At 39.0% G+C, this 12,581-nt stretch overlaps 1 protein-coding gene across 1 annotated transcript in view; it reads right to left on the bottom strand.

The window, feature by feature from the left end:
• LOC103193064 (patched domain-containing protein 4) overlaps positions 1-12,581 on the bottom strand; it is a 306,338-nt gene that overhangs the window by 65,727 nt on the left and 228,030 nt on the right. The gene's annotated exons all lie outside the window — the stretch shown is intronic.

Here is a 12,581-nt window from a genome sequence, read left to right as displayed (position 1 = left end):
TCCTACTTCCGTAGTGATACTGCCTCGGAAACCCAAGGAGGGGTCGTTATGAGTCAGGGCTGACTTGACGGCACATAACAACAACAACAACAACAACAACCCAAACAATTCTGATGCCTTTCATCTTTGCATCAGATGGTCCGTATGTTTAAATTTTAATGTTGTAAAATATATATAACAAAATATTTGTCATTTTGACTATTTTAAAGTGCACAATTTAGTGGCATTAATTACATTCACCCTGTGGTCCAACCATCACCACTATTCATTTCTAAATATTTTTTGTCATCAATAAACCAACTGCCATCGAGTTGACTCTGACTCTTGTGTCTGATTTTTCAGAAGTAGATCACCAGGTCTTTCTTCTGAAACAGCAGCTCAGCATCCCTTAATAAAACTTGCTATTGAAATACTCTCTAGAATGCTATATCCTATGGCACTGATTCCTTATTTCAGAAAACACACTTGTTCACAAGTGTTAACATGATGCTTACAAAAATGGTATGGAGGAGGTGTTGTCTGACATCTTCCAACTTTACAAGGGGGAAAAGACTTAAGATGAATATCAACAGCCCAAAGCTGGTTCCTACCAGGTTGAGGAGGTCAGAGATGACACTACCCTGAAACTTTTTACCAATTCTGACACCAGCTATCTCTCCCACACTCTCTACTTCTCTGCTGGGTTTGATAATTTGTTGGAATGGCCACACAGAACTCACAGAAAATATTCACAATTATGGGGTTTATTAGGGAAGTATTAGGTAACAGATTAGGTTCAGGAACCCTCAGGATATAATCCTCTGATCAGGACAGCCTTCCCTAGGCCATGCCCACAGGTACCTCTCTTTAGCCCTTAGCCCCAGGCCTGGCCTCTGCTCTGCCTGGTAAGTGTCACAAAGCTCTTTTAGTTCTGCTGATAGGTGCCTGGAGAAGCACCTCCTCCACTAGCAAGTCTCCAGTTCGAAGGCACTCAGGTTCCTTGCTCTTTGGGCTAGGAAGCCCACTGCTCTGTCTCATGCAGATCTCCTGGTTCTGTTATTTCTGCTGCTGCTGTCTCTCTCTGCCATCTTTCTCTCTCATCTCAGCACAGGGATCTCAGATCCAAGGATGTGTTCCACTCTTGGCTCTTCTGTCTTGATGGTAGTTCGATGCCCTTTTCTGCCTTGGGATGGCTCATTTTAAGCCTAGTGAGATTGCAAAACTAACCAATGCTGTCATTAGGGTTCCATACACTTTATTTTCACAGTCCCATGCCAACAGGGCTGTCATGTACTTTATCTACATTATTAACAAGCTATCCACTTGATGGGTCACAAGCACCTCACATTTGCATAGCTCCACCCAGTAATCTGGTGGGAGTCACAAAGACCAAAGCAGGAAGTGCCACATTAAGAAATTCACTACATTGCAACTCGGATTATTTTCCTGGATATTTGTTCTCATCCAAATGTTCACATTTTCCAAATATATTGAAATATATGAATGTTTGGTATTAGGTACTCAAAAAACATTTACAGGGATGACAGAATTGGGATTTCTTCACTACTATATTTCATAGGGTACTTTCTTCTCTTTTTTTTTTTTTTAATTTTTATTGCAAAGTGGGTGAACACTTACAGAGCAAATTCATTTGCCATACAGCAGTTCATACACACTTTGTTCATGACATTGACTGCAATTCCCCACAATGTAACAGTTCTCTTCCCACTTCCTTCCTGTAGTTACCTCTTCCCTGTGTCCTTCCCTCCCATGCACTCCCCCCCAAGCTGTCTCCCTGCGCAACTTCTGTTCTTCCATGACTGATCGATCCAAGGATTGTATTTACCTGATGTAAGTGTTTACTCCATATGCCTGTCTACTCTTTGCCTGGATGCCACAGGAATGAGTTCAGTTCTAGACCTGAAGGATAACTAGTGGCCATAGTTTCAAGAGTCTCACCAGGCTCTGCCAGACCAACCAAAGGTCTTTTTTTTTTTTTTTTTTAATGATTTTGAGTTTTGTTCCACATTGTTCTTCCACTCTATCTGGGATCTCTTGCACTGATTTCCCTCTGAGTGGTTAACAGTGGTAGCCAAGTACCATCTAGTTCTTGTCTCATGGTCACATAGACTGAGGATCACATGGTTTACTAGTCCCTTGGACTAATTTTTTCCATATATGTTTGCTTTCCTTCATCCTTCTTTGCTCTGTACAAGGAGAGATCCATCGTTGCATCTACATGGCTGCTTCCAAACTTTTAAGACCCCAGTTGCTACTCACCAAAGTGGATGTAGAACAATCTTTTTGTGTAGTATATTATGCCAATTGAGCTTGATGTCCCCTGTGACCCTGGTCCTGAGCCAACAGGTCCAACTACTCACTCCTTCACAGTAGCTGACTATGGCCAATAAGCCACCACAACCTTGTCCCTTGTCAGCTCTACTACCCACCCAGACATTTTTATAACACATACAAATATGCATGTAGAAATATCGTCTGCAAACCCTGTACATGGTCATAGGCACACTCCCCTCTGCCTAGACATACCTGATCATTCAGCCTGTCCACTCATCTATCTACCCATAGATTATTGCTTGTTATCACTGACAACACAGTACTGTACCTGCAAAAGAGTTCATCTTTGTTGTCTGAACCTCCCATGTCCCTCTCTATGTCTTCCTATTCCTTTTTTTAAAATGTCATAGAAACCAATAAAGAAAAGAAAAAGAAGAAAAGAGGAATGAGTACATCACAACTCAGTCCCTAAAGCAAGCATGAAAATGATACATTATTTATTATAAGGTTCTTTTTTTCTACCTCCTCTTTCATCTACTTCTTCCAAATTCCCCAAAGTACTTCCTAAATCCTTATTAGAATTCATTTCAGACTTGGGGCATTAAAATATGTCTGCCTAAGGTAATGATTAACCATCCATATTGAAAGGTCTACAATGATAATTCCAGGGGAAAAGAAACCTAATTAAATGTCACAGACTTTTTACTGCCTCTCTGCTTAAAAAGTGAAGCAAAGAAGAGGGCTGCCTCAGGCTCCTCAAAATGCCCGTCAATATGGATTTTAGGAGCTGATGTTAAATCTTTAAGCTCTCATTTACTCAAGAAAATAATATGCTTAGTCAGCATTTCTTTACATTTTCAGGTGTGCTGAAAATGTGATATATGTATTCGATTATATTACAATAGTTATCACTGCTGAGGTATAGTCAGAATTCAAGAATGTGCCAGAATCGAGAAAAAATCTTTATGGAGATCCCTTCACAAAGATGACAATTCCTGGGTACAGGCAAGGATCTTTTGGCTTTGAATGTTTTCAGTAGCTTTCATGTTAGTTACATTTACATGGATTTTAAACTAAATTGTGAGATGTCTCCAAAAGGTTCTGAGTTGGTAGGAGAGACTCACAGAAGATATGAAAGAGATCTTTTGCATATAAGAAAACAGAAGTTAAAAAGCAAACAAGCTAGTAAAAACTAAAAGGTATACACTTGAAAGTAGGCTCCTCAATGCCAATCAATTGGAAAGGAATTTAATAATAGTCATGCTGTTGTTAGCTCAACAGTAGTTGAGCTACTTCTGAAGCCATGTGTTACAGAGTAGAACTGTTCCTTAGGGTTTTCTTGGTTGTAATCTTATTGAAAGCAGATCCCTAGGCAATTTCTTCATTTCTTCTTCAGTCTTACAGAGTGAGCAAGAACTGCCAGCCATTAGGTTATCAGTGTGCTTAGTATTTACATTGGCTGACTAGACAGAAGCTAACAACAACAACATATTAGAAATATAGGCTGGGATTTTTCCTCTTGCCTCAGAATTGCCCAGAAATGGGACAAAGAAGCATGAAGTATCTTGAGAACATTTCTAACTTGCACAAAATCAGAAATACAGCCTGAAAGAGACCACTGAGAGTCTGTGTAAGAAAGAAAGAAAGACATTTTTGAGATAGGGGATGGGGTGGAGATGCAGGCTGTGTCCCAAGAGAGTCTCACAGAGAGACCACCTGGAAGATTTCTGAGCTGCAGCATCTGACACATCCTGGTGCTATCAACTAGTGCTTCATGAAGGGTGTCTTGGGAGAGTGTGCTGAGCATGCATCCTCTGAAGCTGTTAGTGTGATCAAAGAGGGTGATGGCTGCTTCTGGTCTGCCACTTTCAGAGAGTGATAGAAGGCTGCTGGAGCAGCTCCCACCAGCCGAATGGAATGATAAGGGACTGAAATGTAGTGTGATTTGGGAGAAAATGTGGACCCTCTTTTGGGTCTCTGTGGCTCTCTGAGTGTGTGGAAGAGGATTTTAGCAGCTCTTATGGTGCTAGTTAACAGAAGGAGGCTGGGTGCAGAATGCCAAGGCATTATAAACTGGCCAAATGAAGTAATATCCCAGCCAGGACCTTATACACTGGTGGGCTGAAAGGAGTCACAGTTGATCCTTTCTGAGGTGATTCTCAACAAAGCAATCCCATTGTCCAAATAGAGACTACCATAAATAACTGTGGATGTCTCAAGAAGCAGATGGAGCCATTTGAGACAGAGCAAGACAAGTGCTGCCTCCTCACCTGTTGTTAGAGATCTCCCCTTCTAATGGAGTGCTGTAAATGATAACTATGCTCAGCTGCTAATGGAAAGGTGAAGGTTCAAATCCACCCAGAGGTGATTTCAAAGAAAGGCCTGGATATCAACTTCCAAAAAAAAAAAAAAAAAAAACCGCTAAAAACCCTATGGAGCACAGTTCTACTCTGACACACATGGGATCACCATGAGTTAGAGTGAATGTGATGACAACTGATTTAAAACTGGTTTGTCCTCCTAATTCTTCTTCTCCATTCTTTGGTATGGAAGACTAGATCTAGAAGAGGAAGCAGAGGGCAAGGCTGAATTAAACCTCCTCTGCCTCCATTATGGAGCTCTTGTAGCACAGTGCCTAAGGCATCTGACTGCTAACCAGAAGGCTGGTGGTTCAAACCCACCAGCCACTCTGCAGAAGCAAGACTGGGCAATCTATGTCCATAAAGATTTACCACCTTGGAAACTCAGTGGGGGTCGCTATGGGTTGGAATTGACTCGAAGGCACTAGCTTTGGTTCACACACCCTTGAGGAATTAAGGGGGAGGAGCACAGCATTCCCTTCTCACAAGCCTCCTTGTGATGAGTAATGTTGTTGTTGTTGTTATTGTGCACCGTCCAGTCGGCCCTGACTCATAGTGACCCTTCCTTGAGTTTCTGAGGTGGTATCACTATGGAAGTAGATTGTGCAATCTTCCTTCTGAGGAGTGGCTGGTGGGTTTGAACTACCAGCCTTCTGGTCAGCAGTCAAATGCCTTAGGCACTACGCTACCAGAGCTCTCGTGATGAGTAAGTTAAATTTTATTGTGGAAAAAGTTGAGTATTAATACCTAAAATTCACCTGAAATCGTGGGATCTGTCTTATATTAAGGTTCATGTTAAAGGCAGTAATTGTAGAAAGCTAAAACTACTTTGTATTTACACTTCCCTCTGGTGGCATAGTGCCTAAGGCATTTGACTGTTAACCAGAAGGATGGTGGTTCAACCTACCAACCACTCCTCTGAAGGAAGGTTGGGCAATCTACTTCCATAGAGATACCGCCTCGAAACCCAAGGAGGGGTCACTGTGAGTCAGATCCAACTCTATGGCAGTGAGTTTGGTTTGGTTTGTTTGAGTTGGCACTAAGGAACTTTGGAGGTGTAGTGGTTAAGGCATTTGGCTGCTAAGTGAAAGGTCTGTGTGGTTCGAACCCATCAGCCACTTCATGGAAGAAAGATGGGGTCGTGTTCTTCTGTAAAGATTTGAACCTTGGAAACCCAATGGGGGTCATTGTAAGTCTGAATCAACTTGATGGTAGTAAATTTGGCTTGGTGTCGTTTGAGTTGGCACTACATAACACATTTTTTAAAAGAAATCTCCTGATTTTAAGTTACTTGAATTAAATAAAACCTAGTGGTTTATTTTTTCTATAAAAAGACTCCTCCTCTGAACTGAAACCATAGCATAAAGTAACATACAATTAGTAACTCTGTATTAATTTTTTTTTTTTTCACAATTCAATACATACCAGTTTTTTTTTTTTTTTTTTTAACAATACTATTTTTTGGCTTAAACAACTACTAGGTTTCTGGGAAACCATTTTCATTTTGCAGTACAGATTTCTGGTTTTCATGGAAGCTGGGTAACTTAATCCAGGCCATTTGCCCTTAGATGTGCTTTTGAAACTAAAGACTTGAAAAAAACTGGTTCCTAAAAGCCATTCTTGAGTCAAACTCTTGAGTCAGACTGTTTTACTTTGGGAATTGTATTCTTTTGAAGAATTGAGTGCGTTTCAGGAAATGGACTTCAAAAGACTGGGAGCTATGTTTAGGGTAAATCAGTAATTATTTTAATTGTTCTTCAAGACAATGTTGTTAGGTTGTTAGGTGCCATGGAGTCAGTTCAGATGCATAGCTGATGTTATACACAACAGAACAAAGCCCTGACTGTTCCTGCTCCAACTTCACAATCATTGATATGCTTGAGGCAATTGTCTCAGTCACTGTGTCATTCCAACTGGTTGAGCATCTTCCCTTTTTTCACTGACCATTTACCAAACATGATATCCTTATTCAGTGACTAGTCCCCCCTGATAACATGACCAAAGGACAAGAGAATAAGTTTAGCCATTCTTGCTTCTAAGGAGCATTCTTGCTGTACTTCTTCAAGATAGATTTGTTCTTCTAGCAGTCCATTGTATATTCAGTATTCTTTGCCAACACAACAATTCAAATGCAGCAATTCTTTTGTGATCTTTATTCATTGTCCAGCTATCACATGCATGTGTTGTTGTTGTTGTTATTTGCCATTGAGTCGGCCCTGACTCATAGCGACCCCTCCTTGGGTTTCCGAGGCAGTATCACTACGGAAGTAGGAATGCCCAACCTTCCTTCCAAAGAGTGGCTGGTGGGTTTGAATTGCCAGCCTTCTGGTTAGCAGTCAAGCACATGCATGTGAGGCTATTGAAAATACCATGGTTTGGTCAGGCAAACTTCAGTTTTCAAAGGCCCTTATCTTCAAACAAAGCTACTCTGAAAATCCTTCCTGACTACAGACATTTATCAATTGTGTTCCAACACCTTTTTACATGACAATGCCAATGAGCTTGGATCTCAGAGTGTTTCAAGGTTCTCTCATCTTTCTAACATTTTTGACTCTGGAGGTGAAGCAGTGGTTAAAGAGCTCCACTACTAACCTAAAGGTCAGTTGTTCGAATTCACCAGCTGCTCCCATGTGAGAAAAGATGTGACAGTCTGCTTCTGTAATGATTTACAGCCAAGAAAACTCAATGGGTAATTCTACTGTGTACTATAGGGTCATGATGAGTCAGAATTGACTCTACAGCAGTGGGTTTTAATCAAAATATTACCCTGATTTGCAAATAGTTTATTAAATAAACTTCAATCAATTTCTACTATTGGCTTAATATGATTTTTATTTTAATGTTTCTAAATAGTAAGAATAAAATATACTCATTCTTTTCAAATTCCTATGCTGCAAAGAAATATATTGTTCAAGATCTTGTTTTAAGCCTAGTATAGAATTGAATCACTAGTCACCTTATCCTGCCCAAATAACAAAGACTGATGAAAATTACATCATCAATGAAATCTATCATGATTCTGTGGTTCAAACCCACCAGCCACTCCTTGGAAGGAAGATTGGGCAATCTAATTCTGTAGTGACACTGCCCAGAAACTTAACAAGGGGTCACTATGAGTTGGATCTATGAGTTGGATCTAACTCCACTGTAGTGAGTTTTTTTTTTTTTTTAATCCTGTAGGTAAGTGCTGAAGAAAACCAGGGATACCAAGTTTTTTTTTTGTTGTTGTTGTTATGTGTGGTTGAGTCAGACCCGACTCATAGCAACCTCTCCTTGGGTTTCCGAGGCAGTATCACTACGGAAGTAGATTGCCCCATCTTCCTTCCAAGGAGTGGCTGGTGGGTTTGAACCACAGCCTTCTGGTTGGGTTTGAACTGCAGCCTTCTGGTTAGCAGTCAAGTGCCTTAGCCACTATGCTACCAGAGCTCCTCAGAACTAGAATAGAGATTACTATATACCATTTGGCTCAGACATAACTGATACTTAAATGCACAAGGATTGATAGTTAACATTAGAATATTTGCATAGTGTCTGTACTTGGCTAGCTGTACATGAAGGACTACTAGTGGTGCAAAGGCTAATCTCTCTGCTGCTAACTCAAAAGTCATGGCTCAAACCCATCAGTGGCTATGCAGGAAAAAGACCTGTCAACCAACTCCTGTAAAAGACTGCAGCCTAGAAAACTCCATAGGACAGGTCTGTTCTGACTTACAGGTTCACTATGAGTCAGAATCGACTTGATGACACCCAACAATAGCAACAACTATACATGTATTTAACTTACTTGTTGCCAATGTTATAGTGGTCATTCCATACTGTAAGTTTAGTCCTTTTCAATGAATATTTTTTTCTCTTATAAAATTCTAAGTGGGCAATTTTTTTTTCAAGTATTATGCAGAAATTAGTAGGCTCCTCTCAATATTTTTTTCCCTTTCTATAAAAACAAAACCCAAAATTTTTATCTAAGGACATGTCTACACTAATTAAGTCTACATACACACAGGTATTTGATCATGCAGTATTTTCAAATGAGGGCAAGAAATTTGCATTTTGGTGTAATTGCAATGGAAAACTATTGGATGACTTTAAACAGCATAGTGCTATACTCTGATCATTAATCTTTTTGAAAAGACACTGTAACTATTACAGAAAAAGGACATAAGTATGGCAAAAACAATCCAATGTGTTCACCAAAATTTCTTTTATTTTTTCCAGGCCATACAAGAACACTACATTACCCAGTTTCTCTTTTGAAGTTGTTATTGCTGGTATTAGTTTTATTGAGTAGGCGCTACTCATGGTGACCTTATGTATTGTTGTCAAGTCAATTATCATTCTTAGTGACCCCATGTGACAGAGTAGAGCTACCCTACAGGATTTCCTAGGCTCTACTTTTTATAGGGGTCGCTATAAGTCGGTTCTGACTCGACGGCACATAACAACAACAACAACACTCTTTATAGAAACAGATTCCCAGTCTTTTCTCCCTTGGAGTCACTGATGAGTTGGAACTGCTGAGCACTTAATTAGCTGAGCACTTTCAGTCAGCAGTTGAGTGCTCAATATGCACTACTACCAGTGCTACTTGACCTTATATATATAATGGAATGAAATGTTTTCTGCTCCTGCACTATCTACTTGATCATTGGTATGTTTGAATCCATTGTTACTGCTATTGTGGCAATTCATCTCATTGAGGTTTCCCTCATTAACATTGTTCCTGTACTTTACAGGAAGGTAGTGGGAACATTGGTTGAGTTATGGCCAATGGATGTGAGTGAAACAAGGTAGGCCACTTACAGACTTCAGTCCTAAAACTTCTCATAAAGATCTCCAGGGAGTCTCTCTTCCCTGACCCGCTGGTTGGATGCTGAACTTTGAGGCCTTAGGTGATAGTGGAGTCATTGCTTGAAAGAAACTGATCCCTGAATGAATACACAGAGCTGCTGACCTTCAACAAACAAAGTGAACAACAAATAATCTTTTATTATACGTAGTCACTGAAATCTGGAGATTGCTAAAGTAGTCACCCAAAACTGACTAATATAGACAACTAGTGTGGTAGTTTGAATAAGAAAGGATTGTGGTTTAGACCACTGGAAGAGATGTGAAGTGCTTGGATTTAGGATATAATTTTAAAGTAGAGAAAAAAGAACTTTAATGGTAGATTAGATATCGATAGTGAAAATAGTAACAAAATAAAAAGTCACCTTTTAGGTTTTTCACCTGAGCAACTGTGTAGCTTGTAATCGATTTCATTAACTCTGGTAGAGAAGACTTGAATAGGGGTAAGTGAGTGTACGTAATGTGGAGCAGAACAAGTATTCTATTCTTGACGGGAAACATTTTGAGATACTTAATTAGACATCCAAATGGAAATGTTACATGCCTGAATCTGTATCCCAGAGGAAAGGAAGGGCTGAAGATAAAATTTGGAATCCAATAGATGATGTGAACTCAACCAACATTTGCATTAACAGTTCTTGTCCACAAGTGGGTTGGCTTTCATAAACATGCCTACCCCTTACCAATGTCTTCTGTCTGAGTCTGCAGTACTTACAAAGACTGACTTACATACATGATCATATTAGAGAAGAGCATTAGAAAGATGAGCATTAGAAAGATGTGAGCTTGGACAGTGTGAATTAGACCATAGGGTACACACACACACACACACACACACACACACATATATATATATATATATATATATTTACCTAAAATACCATTCCTAAGAGAATGATGGCTACCTCCCAAATGCCAAAGGAAAGGACAAGACCAGAAGACTGGAAACTGCTAGATACAACTATTAGGCTTTGTTGATTGTTATTGAGATTATAGGAAGGAAAAAGAAGAAACGATAATCACTGAAGTATAATTAAATTTACCATACTGTTAGTTTAGGTCATTGGGTCAAAAATATTAAAATTGTCTATGGCAAAAGTTAGTGGTCCGATTAAAAAAAAAAGTTGTTAACATTTTGTAAGAGAGAAATTTTCCTGAACATTTGACTAAAGTGAAATGCCTAAATGAAACCCATGTTTCTGCTACATTCAGCAGAAATAAACCAAAGTTAAAATACCTACTTTTTAGGCCCATTGTCTAGCTAGCAACAATTGATAGCTAAGGTTATATTTTCTCAGGCTGGAAGAATGTTCATAAACTACTTCTCAGGGTCTGCCAATACCTTTTCCACCAGATGGTCTCAAGAAATATTTCTTCCATCATAGAGTGCAGAAACAATGTCTCAGGAAAAAGACCTTACACCACTCTTATCTGAGTTTCTGTGGTAACTCTTACAGGAAAGATTTCAGTTGATCTAGCTGTTTCTAAGAAAGAAATGTCCTGTAACCAACCTTCTCTTAGCCCCTGCCTTATGTTGATCTAACTTTGTCACCTGCAGTCAGATGAGGTAACTTAGGTTCTTTGTTTTAACTCCTTAAATTTGTGTCAACTGCTCCTCTATTTTGGATAATTGGTTTCAATTTGGTGAAGCCCATGTTACCCATTCGAATGAATCTTTAAAGCTGAATAAATCTTCTGAATTTCATTTTAGAGTTTGAGTGGTTTCTCACTATGACAATTTAAAGATTATTTTGTCACTTCTCCAAGTTTTAGACATGCTATTTTGAAAAAAAATATTACCTGTAGTCCCACTGCTGCAAAGTAACTATTGTTAACTATTACACTTTTGACTGTCATACTGAATTACATATCCTGCAGTTTATCAATTTTATCACTCCACATGAATTGGAATTGACTCAACGGCATTTTTTTTGGGGGGGTTGATTATTATTATCCAACATTTTAAAATTTCTTTTCAGGGGTTAATTTGATAGGGTAAAATATCATTTCTCTAGAGTATATTTCTACATATATGTTTGTATGTACTGCAAATATATGCAAAGTTGTTGTAGAACATAATAGGGGATAAAGTTATTAAAACTTCCTAACCATAACCAAACACCAGGGGATATCTGGGTCAGTTGGCATAACATAGTCCACAAAGACAATGCTTTACATCTTTGTTAAGTAGAACTGAGGTCTTAAAAGCTTGTGAGTGGCCATCTAAGATGCAATTATAGGTCTCTCTTCATCCAGAGCAAAGAAAAGTGAAGAAAATAAAAGACTTAAGAGCTAATGGATCATATGAACCACCATCTCTACTATCGTGAGACAAGAAGAACTAGATGGTGCCTGGCTACCACTACTGACCACTGTGATCAGAATCACAATAGAAGGTCCTAGACAGAGGGGGAAAAATGTAAAACAAATTTCAAAATAATAATAATAATAATAATGATAACAGACTTATTGGTCTGATAGAGACCAGTGGAAGCCCTGAAACTGTGGCATTTAGACACCATTCAATGAAGCCTGGCACTGAACCCACCCAAGGGATCAACTTTCAGCCAAACAACAGACAAGCCTATAAAGTGAATAATAACACCTGACAAAAAGGGCAGCATTTGCCCAAAAACAAAAGTCAGAAGGCAGTAAGGGGCAGGAAAGAAGGGCAAATGGGAATAGAGAAACCAGGGAGGAAGTGGGAAGAGTGCTGTTAGAGGGTGTTGCAACCAATGTCATGAAATAAAATGTGTATAAATTGTGGAATAGAAAACTAATTTGCTCTGTAAACTTTACCCAAAATATAATAAAAAGTAAATAATAAGAAAAGAAAAAGCATTCCTTTTAATTTTCATTTTTTTTGATTACCAGTATATTTCACATTTATTCTCCTATTCATTATTTATTTTTCATCAGTTAACTGATCATATCCTTGGGCTTTAATTTTAAAACCCCACATTTATCTCTGAGGCAAAAACTATTATTTTCCTACTCAGACATCTATTTTTCCAGTCTTTGAATCCCTAAATTTAGCTGTGTGTAAGATCACTTGGGGGAGCTCTAGTACCATAGTGCCTAAGGCACTTGACTGCTAACCAG

This window comes from Orycteropus afer, unplaced genomic scaffold (genome assembly GCF_000298275.1).
Source record: "Orycteropus afer afer isolate SDZICR_OR568_19922 unplaced genomic scaffold, OryAfe1.0 scaffold00034, whole genome shotgun sequence".
In the NCBI taxonomy this organism is placed as follows: Eukaryota; Metazoa; Chordata; class Mammalia; order Tubulidentata; family Orycteropodidae; genus Orycteropus; species Orycteropus afer.
The sequence above is the reverse complement of the archived record's forward strand: the minus strand, read 5'-3'. Positions and strand labels throughout refer to the sequence as shown.